Raw genomic sequence first — 16,475 nt, 5'->3', positions numbered from 1 at the left:
GTCCATCCTAAAGGAGATCAGTCCTGGGTGTTCATTGGAAGGACTGATGTTGAAGCTGAAACTCCAATACTTTGGTCACCTGATGTGAAGAGCTGACTCATTTGAAAAGACCCTGATGCTGGGAAAGATTAAGGGCAGGAGGAGAAAGGATGACAGAGGATGAGATGTTTGGATGGCATCATCGACTCAATGGACATGGGTTTGGGTAGACTCTGGGAGTTGGTGATGGACAGGGAGGCCTGGCATGCTGCAATTCATGGGGTTGCAAAGAGTCAGACACAACTGAGCGACTGAACTGAACTGAACTGATGGATCTTTTTTGGTGTGCATAAAATACGTCCATAATGCATATTTTATGATTTCCAATTTTTTCAGTTTTATTGAGAAATAATTGACATACATCACTTTATAAGTTTAATGTATACAGCTTATGGTGTGATTTAATTATATTGTGAAATGTTTTCCACAATAGATTCAGCTATCATCCATTATCTCATGTTTTTGTTCAGTTGCACAGTCATGTCCAACTTTTTGTGACCCTATGGACTGCAACACACCAGACTTCCCTGTCCTTCACTATCTCCCGGAGCTTGTTCAAACTCATGTCCATTGAGTTGATGATGCCATCCAACCATCTCATCCTCTGTCACCCCCTTCTCCTGCCTTCAGTTTTCCCCAACATCAGGGTCTTTTACAATGAGTTGGCTCTTCACATCAGGTGGCCAAAGTATTGGAGCTTCAGCTTTAGTATCAGTACTTCCAATGAATATTAAGGGTTGATTTCTTTTAGGATGGACTGGTTTGATCTCCTTGCAGTCCAAGGGACCCTCAAAAGTCTTCTCCAGCACCATAGTTCGAAAGCATCAATTTTTCAGTGCTCAGCCTTCTTTATGATCCAATTCTCACATCCATACATGACTACTGGAAACACCATAGCTTTGACTATATGGACCTTTGTCAGCAAAGTAATGTCTATGCTTTTTAATATGCTGTCTAGGTTTGTCATAGCTTTTCTTCCAAGAAACAAGCATCTTAATTTCATGGCTACAGTTACTGTCTGCAGTGATTTTGAAGCCAAAGAAAATAAAATCTGTCACTGTTTCCATTTTTCCCCCATCTATTTGCCATGAAGTGAGGTCTTAGTTTTTTGAATGTTGAGTTTTAAACCAGCTTTTCACTCTCTTCTTTCACCTTCATCAAGTGGCTCTTTAATTCCTCTTCACTATCTGCCACTAGGTTGGTGTCATCTGCATATCTGAAGTTAATGATATTTCTCCTGGCAATCTTGATTCCAGCTTGAACTTCATCCAGCCTGGTATTTTGCATGATGTACTCTGCATATAAGTTAAATAAGCAGAGTGACAATATACAGCCTTAACGTATTCCTTTCCCAATTTTGAATCAGTTCGTTGTTCCATTTCCAGTTCTGACTGCTACTTTTGACCTGCATACAGGTTTCTTAGGAGGCAGGTAAGGTAGTCTGGTATTCTCATCTGTTTAAGAATTTTCCATAGTTTGTTGTGATCCACACAGTCAAAGGCTTCAGCACAGTCAATGAAGCAAAAATAGACAAGATGGACAGGTCATGGTGGAGAGTTCTGATGAAATATGTTCCACTGGAGGAGGAAATGGTAAATCACTTCAATATTCTTGCCTTAAGAACCCCATGAACAGTATGAAAAAGCAAAAAGATATGACACTGGAAGATGAACCCTCCAGGTTGGTAGGTGCCCAATATGCTACTAGAGAAGAGCAGAGAAACAGCTCCAGAAAGAATGAAGAGACCAAGCCAAAGCAGAAACAATGCCCAGTTGTGGATGTGTCTGGTGGTGAAAGTAAAGTCTGATGCTGTAAAGAACAATATTGCATAGGAAACTGGAATGTTAGGTCCATGAATCAAGGTAAATTGGAAGTGGTCAAACAGGAGATGGCAAGATTGAACATTGACATTTTAGGAATCAGTGAACAAAAATGGAAGGGAATGGGTGAATTTAATTCAAACGACCATTATATTTACTACTGTGGGCAAGGATCCCTTAGAAGAATTGGAGTACCCCTCAGAGTCAACAAAAGTCCCCAAAATGCACTACTTGTGTGCAATCTCAAAAACTCAAAAACTGAATTATCTCAGTTCATTTCCAAGGCAAACCATTCAATATCACAGTAATCCAAGTCTATGCCCCAACCACTAATGCCGAAGAAGCTGAAATTTTATACCAGTACTATAATATTTTGATGATTATAGCTTTACAGCACAACCTGAAACCAGGAAGTATGATGACTCTAACTGTGTTCTTTCTCGGGATTTCTTCAGCTGTTCAGGGTCTTTTGTGGTTCCATATAAATTTTAGGAGTGTTTTTTTTTTTTCTACTTCTGTAAATAGTGTCATTGGAATCTTGATAAATAAGCTTTGAATCTATAGGGTTTTTTTTTTTTTTTTGGCAGTTAGGTAGTATCAACATTTGTTTTTTGGTAGTATTGACATTTTAACAACATTGGTTCTTCCAATCCACGAACCCGGGATACTCTCCCATTTATTTGTGTCCTCTTCAGTTTCTTTCATCAATGTCTTACAGTTTTCAGAGTAGTGAGTGATCTTTCACTTTCTTGGTTAAATTTATTCCTAAGTATTTTGTTGTTTTCAATGTTATTGTAAATGAAATCAACTTCTTTTTCAGAAAATGTGTTTTGTATAGAAATGCTACTGATGTTAATTTTTTATCCTGCAGGGTTAGTGAATCCATCGATTTGATCTAATGGGTTTTTTTTTGGTGAGTCTTTAAGATTTTCTAAATATAAAATTATGTCATCTGTTCTCTTGAAACATCCCACCCTCGCCTTCTCCCAGAGTCCACAAGTCTGTTCTATACATCCCAGAGGGATCGGGTGGAGAGGGAGGTGGGAGGGGGGACTGGGATGGGGAATACATGTAAATCCATGGCTAATTCATTTCAATGTATGACAAAAACTACTGTAATGATGTAAAGTAATTAGCCTCCAACTAATAAAAATAAATGGAAAAAAAAAAGAAATCAGTGAAATAAAAAAAAATTATGTCATCTGCAAATAAACACAATTTTGCTTCTTCTTACACAATTCTAATAACTTTTATTTCTTTTTTTGCCTAATTACTCTAGCTAAGACTTCTTGCATTATGTTGAATATATGTTGAATTGAGTGGTGAGAGTGAACACACTTATCCTGTTCTTTTTTTTTCTTGTTCTTGATCCTAGAGGAAAAGCTCTCAACCTTTTACCATTTAGTAGAATGTTAGCTATGGGCTTTTCATATGTGCGTGCATGCTGAGTCACTTCAGTCGTATCCAATTCTTTGTGACCCTATGAGCTGTAGCCCTCCAGGTTCTTCTGTCTACGGGATTCTCCAGGCAAGGGCACTGGAGGGGAGGTTTCCATGCCCTTCTTCAGGGGAATCTTCCTGACCCAGGGATCAAACCTGTGTCTTTTATGTCTCTTGCATTAGCAGGTGGGATCTTAACCACTAGTGCTACCTGGGAAGCTCTGCAAGCTTTTCATGTACAGCCTTTATGATGTTGAGACTCACTCCTTCTATGCTTAATTTGTTAAAGATTTTTATTATGAATACATGTTGGATTTTGTCAAATGCTTTTTCTGCATCTTGAGATGATTATATGATTATTTCATTCTATTAACATGATGTATCACATTTATTGATTTGTGTATGTTGAGCCATTCTTGCATCCCAAGGATAAATCCCACTTGATCATGTTGCATGATCCTTTGATGTGTTGCTGAATTTGGTTTGCTAGTATTTTATTGAGAAGTTTTGCATCTATATTCATCAGGGGTATTGGCCTATAGTTTTCTTTCCTAGTAGTATCCTTTTCTGGTTTTGGTATTAGGATAATGTTGGCCTTATAAAAGGATTTGGGAAATATTTCTTCCTTTTTGTTTTTTGGGGAAAATTTGAAAAGGGTTAGGGTTAGGGTTAAGGACTAACTGACTGAAAAGGGTTGGTATTAATTCTTCTTTGTTTGGTAAAACTCACCAATGCAGCCATTTGATCCTGGGCTTTTTTCCTTCATTGGGAGATTTTTGATTACAGATTTAATCCCCTTACTAGTAATTAGTCTATTGAAATTTTCTAGTTCATTCTTATTCAATCTTGGTAAGTTATATATTTCTAAAACTTTTTCCATTTCTTTTAGGTTGACCAGTTTATTGGCATATTGCTGTTCATAGCAGCCTCCTATGATCCTTTGTATTTCTGTAATATTAGTTGTAATGTCTCCTTTTTATTTATAATTTTGTTGATTTGGGTCCTATCCCCTTTTTCCTTGATTGTTTAGCTAACAGCTTGTCAACTTTGTCTTTTCAAAGAATCAACTCTTAGTTTGGTTGATCTTTTTTGTTCCCTCTTTTATTTATTTCTTCTCTCATGTATATCAGTTCCTTTCTTCTGCTAACTTTTGGCTCAGTTTGTTTTTCTTTTTCTAGTTCCTTAAGGTGTAGTGTTAGGTTGCTTATGGAATCCTTCCTGTTTCTTAATGTAGATGTTTAATGCTATGAACATCCCTTTCAGAATTGTTTTTACTGCATCCCATAAATTCAGGTCTGTTGTGCTGCAGTTTCCATACATCTCAAGAGAGTCCTTCATTTCTACTTTAATGTCTTCTTTTTATCCCTTTGTTGTTCAGGAGGCTGTTGTTTTATTTCCATGTGTTCATGAATTTTCCAGTTTTCCTGTTAATAATTTCTAGTTTCATTCCACTGTGGTCAAAGAAGATAGTTGGTATGATTTCAATTTTCTTGAACTTGCTAAGAGTGGTTTTGTGGCCTAATATATGGTTTTTCCTCAAAAATTTTCTGTGAGCACTTGAGAAGAGTGCATTCTGATGTGGCTGACTAGAATTTTCTATATATGTATGCTAGATAAATTTTGTCTATAGTGCTGCTCAAATCTGCTTTTTCCTTATTGATTGTCTATCTGGAAGATCTATCCATTGTTGAGAGCAGGGTATTAAAGTCCCCAGTCATTGTTATATTGCTGTTTATTTCTCCTTTTAGCTCTGTTAGTTTTTGTTTTATATATTTAGGTGCTTTGATATGAGGCACATAAATATTTATAATTGTTACATCTTCTTGATGAATTTGACCCCTTTATCATTTTGTCATGACTTTGTCTCTTTTTACTATCTTTAGTTTAAAACCTATTTTGTCTGGTATAATTATAGATATCTTGATTTTTTTAAACTACCATTTATTTGAAGTGACTTTCTCCATCCATTCACTATGTCTATTTGCATCTTTAAGGCTAAAGAAAATTTCTTGTAGGCAGCATATCATTGGATCTTGTTTTTTTTAATCTATTTAGCCATTCTATGTCCTTTGATTGGAGAATTTAATCCATTTATATTTAAAGTAATTATTGATAGGTAAGGACTTACCATTATAATTTTTTAAAGAACTTACTGTTATTTTATTCATTGTTTTCTGGTTGTTTTGAAGATATACTCTTCCTTATTTCTTGTTCTGCTATCTCCTTTTCATGTTTTGATGTATTTTGGTATCAGTATGCTTTGATTTCTTTATCATGTGCTTCTGTTAAATGTTCTTTTTATGTAAAAATCTGTAGAAGTTTTCTTCTTACAGTTACCATGAGGCATACATAAACTATCTTAAAATTGTTACACCTTATTTTAAGCTAATAATAACTTATGGATAACAACTAGCTATGATTATACTTACTACATTCATTTTTTAACTTTTAAACTAGAGTTGTAAGAGAATTATTCACTACCATTACCAAATTACAGGATCTAACTTGGGATGTCCTATTCAAATAGAACTTGATAATAATCATCATTTTTAAGGTGAAAATTTAATGCTTTAATTTTAGGCCTTATAAAAACATCTGTGTCAAATTCACCCCATTAAAGCAGTCAGAACAAAATATTCCTGGTGTCCAAGTGAATTCATATAAGCAATCAAGTCAAGATGTTGTGTGTGTGTGTGTGTGTGTGTGTGTGTGTGTGTGTGTGTGTGTCTGAGTCTCTGAATGAGTATATGAGTGTCATTGGCTACATGTTCTTTTTGTGAACATTGGGCCAGTCCAGGCACCTGTAGGCTGGGGGCCTTGTTCAGTGTATGCAGTGTGTGTCCATGTGGAGAAAGGTGCCCATTGTTATTGCCTACAGCAATAGCCCATTAGAGTGTTCCCACACTTTACCAGGGTGTGGAACTGAGGTTAATCCATGGGAAGATGAGCTACTATTTGTACCTCCATCCTCACTGTTCAGCTAGCCTTCCAAAAATAATCCCTCTAGTGGGAGATCATAAAATGTTTCATAAAAGAGAAGGAAGCCTGGGGCCAGTCGTATTCATACTATAAATTCCATTAGGGAGAAATGGATTTGAGGACTGTGGGTGTTGTGGGAACCCAGTCTTTCAAGATTTTAAGATGGAGAGAAGCCAGAAACCCAACCTCCTCAACTGTCAGCACACTGGCATCCTAAGCAGTCTGGAGGAACTGAGGCTGGAAAGGTGGAATAGGACTGGTCAGGGAGAGTACAGGCAGACTTGAAGTGGGCCTGGCTGACCATGAGGGCTCAGTCCTGGGCTGTGGGCAAGCTTCAGGGCGCATGGACTGGGCCCAATTCAAAGATGAGGCTGGCTCTGATGTCATGAACCATCCCTGCTGTACCTTTGCTATGAGTGGGACTCTTAATTCTCCTGCCTTCATGATTACAGTTATCTCCCCTGATCTCCCTGCAGCTCTTCTTGCCCTCTCATGTCCACAACCCACACAAGCATCCAGAGTGAGCCTTCCAAAAAACAGGCCCAATCTTGTCACTCGCAACCTAAAACCCTCTGCTTGTTCCCTTGAGTCTATGGCAGCAGTCCCCAAATTATGTGGCTTGGGATGATCATTGGGATCTGGAGACAAAAAGGGTTCCAAGGGCAAATAGGTTAGGAAAATGCTTCATTCTTTATTATAGAGCAGATCAGCATCTGTACTATGCTAATATGTATGTCATCTATCCCGTATTTCTCATAGGACATAACACTCAGCAGAACCCAGTTTGAGAAACACTGGCTCTGAATGCCATTTACAATCTGGTGCTTGCTTACACCTCCAGTTCCCTTGTCTTTACTCATGCTGTCCCCTCAACTGTAATACCTTCCTTGGCCTTCCCATTGTCACCTAACTCATACTCACCTTTGAAGACATTTAGATTGTGCCTCCTCTATGAAACCTACTCTGGCTTCCCCCACCCACTCTTCGTCCTTTACTCTCCAGGCTGTGCCTATGTCTGACTTGTGAGTTATTGCCTTGTATTGAACAATTTCCATATTTGCCTCCTGCATGGGATTTTGAACTCCTTTAGGCAGTCTGGGCTTTATTCAACTCTGGGCCCAGAACCCAGTCTTGATGAATGCTAGATGGAGAGATGGGACAGAAAGAGCAATAAAGAAAGGAGAAAGAGAGCTTAAGAGGAGTAGAGAGAGGGAATGAGAGAGAAAAAGCAAATATATGAAAGCTTTGGTCAGGAAGCCCTTGTAGTGCCCCAGTTTCTATGTGCCAAGCTAATGGATTTGAAATAGAAGAACAGAACATTATATAAGATGCTCTATGCAGCTTTCTAGAAATGGTCGATGGCTCTTGGCTTATTGGCATCCAATAAGGCTGCAGCCCACACATGTTTCCACTCAAGCCAGCCCTCATGTGCCCTCCAGCACACCTGCTGCCCACGTAAGCCCTTGCCTCTGGTCTACTCTGGCTTTTGGGCCCTCTTTGGCACCCCTTTCCTGGTTTTTTCAGGACTTTGCCCTAGTGGCTATGAGTAGGTTTCTGTCCTTCTGGGGATGGGAGCAAGATGGAGGGGAGATAAGAAAAGGCTCAGTGAATGTTGGGAAAGGCAGTCTCCTGCAGCTGTCCACCCCCCTACCTGCACTGGGTCTTGTGCTTGGAATGCTGTGCTGGGCTTACAGCCTTGTGAGGGACTCTCTCTCCATTCCAGGCTTTATGTACTTTCCTTTGTTCTGCTTAATCCCCGACATCAGTGACCCTCAAGTATGCCCCCAACTTTCTGTATTTCAGCCCCTGGAGGCAGGGAGGGGAAGAATGGGGTTCTTCTACTGCAGCATGAAGTGTAGCACCTGTAGTCATGCTTCAGAACAGATCCTCCAGCCCTGGGGGACCCACGCTCTGCAAGGGACTGAATCTTGAGAACTCTTTCTCCTCTCTTGCTATAAGTAAAACCTGGCATGCCTGTCCTCTGTTGTCTTACCCTGGTGGCATTTATTTGCTTTTTAACCTTGGCTGCACAGCCTGAGCACCCCATGAACAATGACACGGAGAGACATCTCCATACATTGGTTGCTGGTTTTCACCCCCTGCGTGTAGGCAAACCAGGATAGCACAAGGCTGAGGTCTTGGCAAGAACCCCACTCAGAAAGAGACATCATCTCAGATGTTTACAAACTTCTTGGCCATGTTGTCAGGGCAACTCTGTGACACTTTCCTGGAGGCTGTCTAGGAGGAGGGCTGCAGTCCAAGAAAGGCTGACTGGAGGCCATGCTTCTGACTGTACCCCACCCTAGGGCTGGGCTTCCTGCCTCAGCAATAGCCACCTGCTGCACCCCCTTGCTGAGGTTCACTTCCTTGCAGAAGTCTTGATAGCAGTAAGCTCACCCAGCTGCTTCTGAAACTATCCTGGGGCTAAGATCCTTGCTTTCTGTAAGTTCTTGATCCTATCCATTCTTCTGTTCACATTTGCTTGAGCCAGGGAACAAAGAGTCTGGATTGTGTGTATGACTTTGTGTGTGCACACGTGAGTATGTGTGTGCAACACACATATCCATGGGCACATGTGTATATGCATAGGCCTATCCATACCCAGGAGAGGGCCAGGGGCTTCTTCTCAGGGAACAGGAGCCCAGAAGGCCCCACACCTACCCTCTGATGGAGAGTGTGGAGGGCATACCCTGGTTCAGCCTCCTAGATCCTGTGGGCTTAGAAAAAGAGCTGGTTGTGGAGGTCTTGCTCAGGGTCACATAGTTGAGAAGCAAAAGAGTTGAGTTGAGACCCCCCCACAACTTCATGGCTCCTGACTCATGGAGTAGGGTTTTTTCTACTACCCCAGAGGAGACAAAAGCACCTTCATCCTGCCTATCGCTGAAGCACTGATGAGAACCACAGAAGCCAGTGGACAGAGCAATGCATGCTGACGCTAAGTCACTTCAGTCGTGTCCAACTCTGTGCGACCCCATAGACAGCAGCCCACCAGGCTCCCCTGTCCCTGGGATTCTCCAGGCAAGAACATTGGAGGGGGTTGCCATTTCCTTCTCCAATGCATGAAAGTGAAAAATGGAAGTGAAGTCGCTCAGTTGTGTCCGACTCTTAGCGACCCCATGGACTGCAGCCTACCAGACTCCTCCGTCCATGGGATTTTCCAGGCAAGAGTATTGGAGTGGGGTGCCATTGCCTTCTCCAACAGCAATGCATAGTTGGATGTAAAGGATTGTGTGGCTGTGAGAGATGACTCTTAGATACTGTCCCTCCCTGGGTGTCTGGTGGAGTGTTAAACTCCTGGAGGGCACTCAATCTTGTCTATTTGCTTGCCACTGCCAAGGCACCAGCTTGACAAATCTCTCCTTACATCCTGCTACTTCTCTCTGCACCCAGCTGCCCAAGCTGCAGTGGCTGTGAGGGCTGCTTCTTCAGAGCTCCGAGAGCAGGGCTATGTGGTATTGTCAGTTCCCTGTAGCCCTTCTTTTCTTCCCCCTTTACCTTCTCATTCTTGATCTCCAGACTTCGGTCTTGGCCAGTTAACCCCAATCACAGTTGGAAGGCTTTGGGTTAGACCAGGGGTTCTCAGTCCTGGCACTATAGATGTTTGGGGGTGGGGAAATTCTTTGTTATGGAGCCTGTCCTGTGTTCTAAGCAGCAGCATCCCTGGCCTCTCTGCCATTCCGTGTGCCACTAGCACATGCCCCTCCCTCCCGCCCCCTAGTTGTGACAATCAAAAACATTTCCAGATATTGTCAAATGTCCCCTGGGAGGCAAGACTGCCTTCCATTGAGAAGAACTGGGTTAGACTGAAGGCAGCTACTGTGGTTCTGCTTCCCTTTCCTGGAAAGGCTGCCATGTGGTGGGCTAGTGCAGCTCCAAAGCTCCCAATACCTCTCTGATGGCTTTTCTCTACCACGTTCCTTTCCTGTTTCCACTAAAACCCATAACTCCAAGGCTAACACTTGTTGGCTAGGCCTGGACACTCCCATCCACACAAGACCTCAGGACTCAAGTGGCCTGAGGTGAGAGCTGGTGGGAGGGAAGGGGACAGAGGCTGGCAGAGGACACTGGGACTCACCAGTATATCGGTAGTAAAACTAGATTTTCAATGCCAAGTCTTAGGCCAATGCATCACTTACATTTTGTAACCCAGCTGCATCTTTTCAAGACTTTGCCTGTCTTGCTAGGTGTTCACACCATGGCTGAGCCCCAAGCTCCTAGCTTTCTCCTCTCGAAATTCCTAAAGAATTAAATGAAAAATCTCCCTCTGGGCATGTAGGGGCAAGCGTCTGCTCCAGATCCATCCCTACATGTGTGCTAAGTTGCTTCAGTCATGTCTGACTCTGTGCAACCCTATGGACTACAGTCTGCCAGACCCCTGTGTCCATGGGATTATCCAGGCAAGAATAGTGGAGTGGGTTGCCGTGCCCTCCTCTGGGGGATCTTCCCAACCCAGGGATAAAACCCAGGTCTCCCTCATTGCAGGCAGATTCTCTACCATCTGAGCCACCAGAGGTTTTGTGAGCATCTAATGAGTAAACAGATAGGCAAACTGTGTCAACTACACTGAAGAGGGGCTGGGTTTCATTTCTATGACTCCCCCTCCTTGCCCTGGGCCCTGTCTCCCTTCTCAGCACCCTGCCCCTTCACCCCCCATCTTTGTCTCCCCTCAACTCTGCTTCCCCTCCTCATAAAGCTGTCACAGGCCAGGACATGGCCATTTCCTCTGACTACACCATCAGTGCTTGTTTATGCTGATGTTTTTCTGTGACCTGGACAACATGTCCCACTCCAGGGACAAGCTGGAGCCACTGGTTCAGCTGAACTCCACCCCCTGGGGGAGCTTGTTGGAAGGAGGCCAGTCTTAGGCCAGGCTCAGTTCTTCCCCGGCCCCTCAGAGGAGAAGCTGGGAGCTGGGGGCCCTGCCTCCCATTCAGGAGCTTGGGGCCATAAATCACTGTCATCTGACAGCAAGGAGTTTGTCTGAGGTCATAGAAGCCAGTTAGAGGCCCTGACAGGAACTTGCTTGCCTCTCTGGACTAGGAAGTAAAGCTGGGGTAGAGCTGGGAAATGATAAGGGGTGTCCACATTCTTGTTCAATGCGCCCAAAGGGAAACGTAGAAATGGACACCCGGCTGTGCAGGCCTCAGGACCTCTCTCCCCCTGAGCGGAGGTGTTTTTACTCATTTATAGCTTCTGTGTTACCCTCTGCCAGGTCCAGCTTGTTATTAGTTTTGTAGGCCTAGCATCTAGGGCCCACGAAAAAATTTTAACTTTATTATCAGAAGAGAAAAATGAATATAATGCCAATGGATATATTTATAATGATTAGTCCAGCCCAGACAATATTTATCTTTATATCAATGCAATTTTAAAATATTGCTCAGGAAGGAAGGGCCTATGAAGACAAAAGTAGGCAGGGCCTTGAAAGTCCATATGCTGCCCCAGTCTCTGCTCAATCCCAGGCCTTTTCCATTAGCTTGAGGTAACATCCACCTGTCTAGAGGCTGCAGCAGCCCAAGGCCACCCTATGGCCCTTCTCGGGCAGGGCAGGAATCCTAGGGGCAGGCAGACCAACCGCCAGCAGCCTGTGGAAGTGGCCTGGGGCAGAGGAAAGTAACTTCCAGGACTAGTGTGCATCCATGCAGCCCTACCCCTCTGCCCTCCATTCTGGTTTCAGCTTTCCTCAAATGCTTTTCCCCTCCTTGTTCAATAGCTCTCATGCTTGTGACCACTCCTGGTTCCCTCTCCACCATTCTAGCAGACACACTGACACTACCACCAAGAGGTGGGAGCATCCTCTCACTTCACTCTCAGGGGGTAGTGGGAAGAAGACAACCTTGGGAATCTGGGTGGAAGTCCCAACTGAGCCACTTGCTTGCTGTGAACTCCAGGGTAAGTCTCCTTGCCTCTCAGACTCTCAGATCTCCATCCAGGAAAATGGGATGATAACAATGCACAGGGGACTTTTGAAGTTAAAGGATATCCTGTGTGGGCCTGGTATAGAGTCAGCAATCAGTATCCATGTGCTCCCTCCTGGGTGGAGGAAGTTTGTTGCCGTCCTTACTCAACCTCCCCCAGGTTCCTTCGAGCTCCAGGGCCCCTTCCCATTCCCACAACCCCAATTTCATGTTCTTTCATGTCTCCCTGCTCCTACACACAAACATTCAATTGCATTCAGCACATACTCCCTGAGCTCCCTGACGCTGGCTCTTCTAGACCAGACCCGGTGCTGGCCACTGGAACTACAGAGACACCTCTCACTTGGCCCCTATCCTGGATGTCATAACCTAGATGAAGAGATGAGTTTGTACATTTGAGGTCAGTTTTATGTGATAAAACTCCACTCAAAAAATACTTCATGAGCTCAGAGGCAGGCTGGTTGGGGGAAGCTAGCTGAGCCTGGAAGGGTGTAAACAAGAGAGGATAGAAGAGGGCAAACCAAGTTGCAGGGGGTGGGACTTGGACAGCAAGGCCTTGGAGTAAAGGAGCCTACACAGTAAACACAGGGAAGTGGTCCCTTTCTGCCTAGGACTATACTGGGCACTGTACTGGATATGTGGGTTCCTTGCAACACCCTAGAGAGGTAGGCATTCTTGAACCCATTTTACAGATGAGGCTCAGAGAGTCAAGTTCACACTGCTAACAAGTAGCAGAACCAGGACTTGATCCCACTTCTGTGTCTCCAGATGCCTTCCCTGGACCTCCCAGCTTCCTCAAGCTGGGCACTATGAAGGACTCAGAGATGAATCTCACCAGGATCTGGATCCCAGGTGCTCCCAAACTAATGGGGATACTGGCAACGTGACTGGTGCCCAAAGAATCCTAAGATGAGGCATCAGCAAGATGGAGGTCTTAGATGCAAAGGGCAATGATAACTCAGAGGAGGGACAGAACAAACCTTGCTGGAAGTTCTGGGAATGACTTTATTGTAGAGACATATTGGGCCTGAGTGTTTCCAGACTGGTGAGGTTGGAGGGTGAGAATACCTTGCAATAATCAACCTACCTTGCTAAGTAATTCACACATCTTTCTGAACCTCATTTTAGTTATGTATAGGGAAACTAGGGCCCTGAAAGATTAAATAATTTGTCCACAGCCCCCAGCTAAGAACTGGCAGAGATGAGACTTGAACCTGGGTCTACTGAGTCCAAGATAGTCCTATGTAAAGGAACTAAAGGAGCATGCCCAGGACATGGCTGGAGAACAGAAGTGAAGGGGGAAGAAACTTGGTGGACAGATCAAGGCTGCATTGTGGGGTCCTGAATGCCATAGTTTAGTAGTCAACTGGAGGGGGAGGGAAAGTGGAGGCATTGACAGTTTTTGAGTCAGAAAGATACTCGACTTTAGAAAGATTAACCTGGCACTGGGTATAGGTAGAAAAGGGTGCAAGAGGAGAGACAGGAGGTAAGGACCTCTGCTGAATATCCAGGTAGAAAGAAATGCACAGTGAACTGGGTTGTTGCAGACACTGGGGCAGGGGCTGGAAGGGGGAATGCCATGCAGCAAGACTCAACCAGATGTGGCTACTTCCTCATTAGGCCCACATGATCTGGCCCTACGTCTTTGATCCCACCTTCTCCCACTTTTCCCCACTCCCTGCACCCCTGCCACCCTGACCTGGAAATGTCAACTCTGTCTCCACCCTAAAGTCATGGTACTTGCTCAGTATTTCTTCTGCCCATAACTCTTTACCTTAAATCTTTGCATGGACCATTCCTTCTCCTCAGGTCTTGGCTTCCATATCACCTGCTCAAAAAGGCCCTCTGTGACAACCCTATTGGAGTAAGTGCTCAGTCACTATTACCTCAGCAGGTTTTAATGCCTTCATCACCATTATCATAGCTGAAGTTAGCTTGTCCACCTCCCTCCACCCATCCATCTACTACAATGGGCACTAAAGGCAGGTGAGAATCTTATCAGTCTTGCTAACTGATGTATTCTGTGTGCTTCAGCAGAGTCTGGCAAAAAACTGACATTCCACAACTACATGTCGAATGGCAGAATGGATGAGAATTTGAATGGATGGATGGATGCATTGGTTGAGAAAGAAGAAGGGATCATGGCTGATGTGGGGATCTGAGCTGGGCAGCCAGAAAGAGACAGCACCACAAGTTGAGACAGAGCAGGAAGCAGGGAGCAGACTGTGTGTGGGAAGATGGTGAGTTTGGCTTGCGCCTGTTATGTTTCATGTGCAGGTGGGGCCTCCAGGTGGAAAGTTCCATTTATACAGTGGGAAATACTGGCCAGAGCCAAAAGAAGTGATGGAGCTCTCAGTCATGATGGTAGGGGCATCTGCTCAGAGGTGTAAACTGAAACAATGGATGTTAGCGAGGTCCCTAATGAACAAGGTGATACAGAGAGAACAGGATAAGAAAGGAGGGCATGGAAGGATAAGCAAGAAGATCAGCCCATGGGGCCAAATTCTTCAGGAGGAAGTAGGGTGAAAAACCAATCAGTGGTTAGGATACAAAGAGATCACCAGGATATTTAGAGCCTGGTAAAGAGATGGGTATGCCCAGAATGGTGAAAGCCAAGGTTGTGGGGGTCTGAGAGTCAAAAGGGTAGGTGGGGTATTGGTGAAAGTCAGGAAATCATATGCATATGTAACCCACCCCCACCCAGCCACACACCCAGGCCCAAGCCCTCCACAGAGGTTGACTGGCAGGGAGGAGGCAGGGCAGGGGAGACTATGATTTATTCATGTCTGCCATGTCCTAGGCACTGTGTAGCCATATTCACATTCATTGGTTTACTTAACTATGACAACAACCTTACAAGACACAAACAATCATTAGCCTTGTCTTCTGTGAGGAAAATAAAATCAGAAAGGTTTCATGTGCCACTTAAAGTCACAGAACCTGGTGATGATAGATTTTGTCTGGGTTTGTCTACCATGTACCCTCAGCCACTCTGGCAACAGGGCACTGGAGACTATAGAAAATAAAAAATTGATGCTCACAGATAAGATTGTCCAGTTCCCATGTGGGATTCACCCACAGTCTGGTTTCATTGAAGTAGTGGGTCTGGGGAAGTATATGGGTTGGAAATTTGAAGATGAAAATTCTCTGGCACCAGGGAAAGGCCAACTCAAGGTGGATCAAGATACAAGACTGAGGGTTACAAATGGCCATGGGTGGTGCCTGCCATGTGTGGGAGCGGCCTGGGTGACCCTCATCATCATGACATCTACTCCCATGTCTATAAGCTATGGCAGTCCATTCACAGATTGCATGGTGGGCCAGGCAGAGACGCAGGGATGGAGGAATGGAAGCCTCTGCTTTACACAGGGGAATAACACTAAAGCCCAGAGAAGCTCCCCTGCTTGGTACTACCTCTCTCAGAAAGACAGACATGGAGGAGCCACACCAGGCAACTGGTCCAGGGCCTCAGAATCCAGAGCTGAAAGACTAGGAGAATTCTCTGGCCCTTCTAAGAGCCTCCTTTGTAACTCTTTTCTGTCTCCTAGTGGCCATCACCTGGGAGGTCAATTTCATGCCACCCATGAACAGCATGCTCAACCTCATTCTCTGTTACCATCACCGTGGCCTCCTTCCATGACCAAGTGGGGCAGCACTGTGCCAGAAGGTCCCCTAGCTGCCTGCCTGGAAAAGTACTGGCTTGGGCTTCACACCAGTTATTGCATAACACCAGAGCTGCTTGAGTGATCTCCTATCCTACCATCATACATGGGTTGCCTTATTGTTTTCCCAAAGTCAAGGGGCTAACAGGCCCTCTGCTCCACTCTCTTCCAGGTCTAGCCAAGACCCCCAGGCAGCAGCAGTGAGGAAAGGCCAATGAAATGTATGTATGGCTGAACCCAGAAGAGATTGGAAGAAGGTGACAGACAGAGAAAGGAACTTGACAAGTACCCTGATCTGTTCAAGCTGGGTAAAGGTACAGACTGGGATGGGCCATGTTGAACATTTACCGAGTCAGACTTGTGACAAGGTGATCACTGGCCTGTTTGGCCAAAGAGGAAGCCGAGGTTCCGAGAGAGAGAAGGGGAGAGAGAGAGAGAGAGAGAAACAGAGAGAGAGAGAGAGAGAGAGAGAAAGAGAGAGAGAGAGAGAGAGAGAGAGAGAGAGAGAAAGGACTGTTTTCTCCAGGCTGATCAACAGTATTCAAAGGGTGCAAATAGACTGGTTGGAAAGCCTATACTCTCTCCAGCTTCCCCTCAGAGCTTGGGAATTTTATGGCT

This window comes from Odocoileus virginianus, chromosome X (genome assembly GCF_023699985.2).
Source record: "Odocoileus virginianus isolate 20LAN1187 ecotype Illinois chromosome X, Ovbor_1.2, whole genome shotgun sequence".
Classification (NCBI taxonomy): Eukaryota; Metazoa; Chordata; class Mammalia; order Artiodactyla; family Cervidae; genus Odocoileus; species Odocoileus virginianus.
This window is presented reverse-complemented; position numbering follows the sequence as displayed.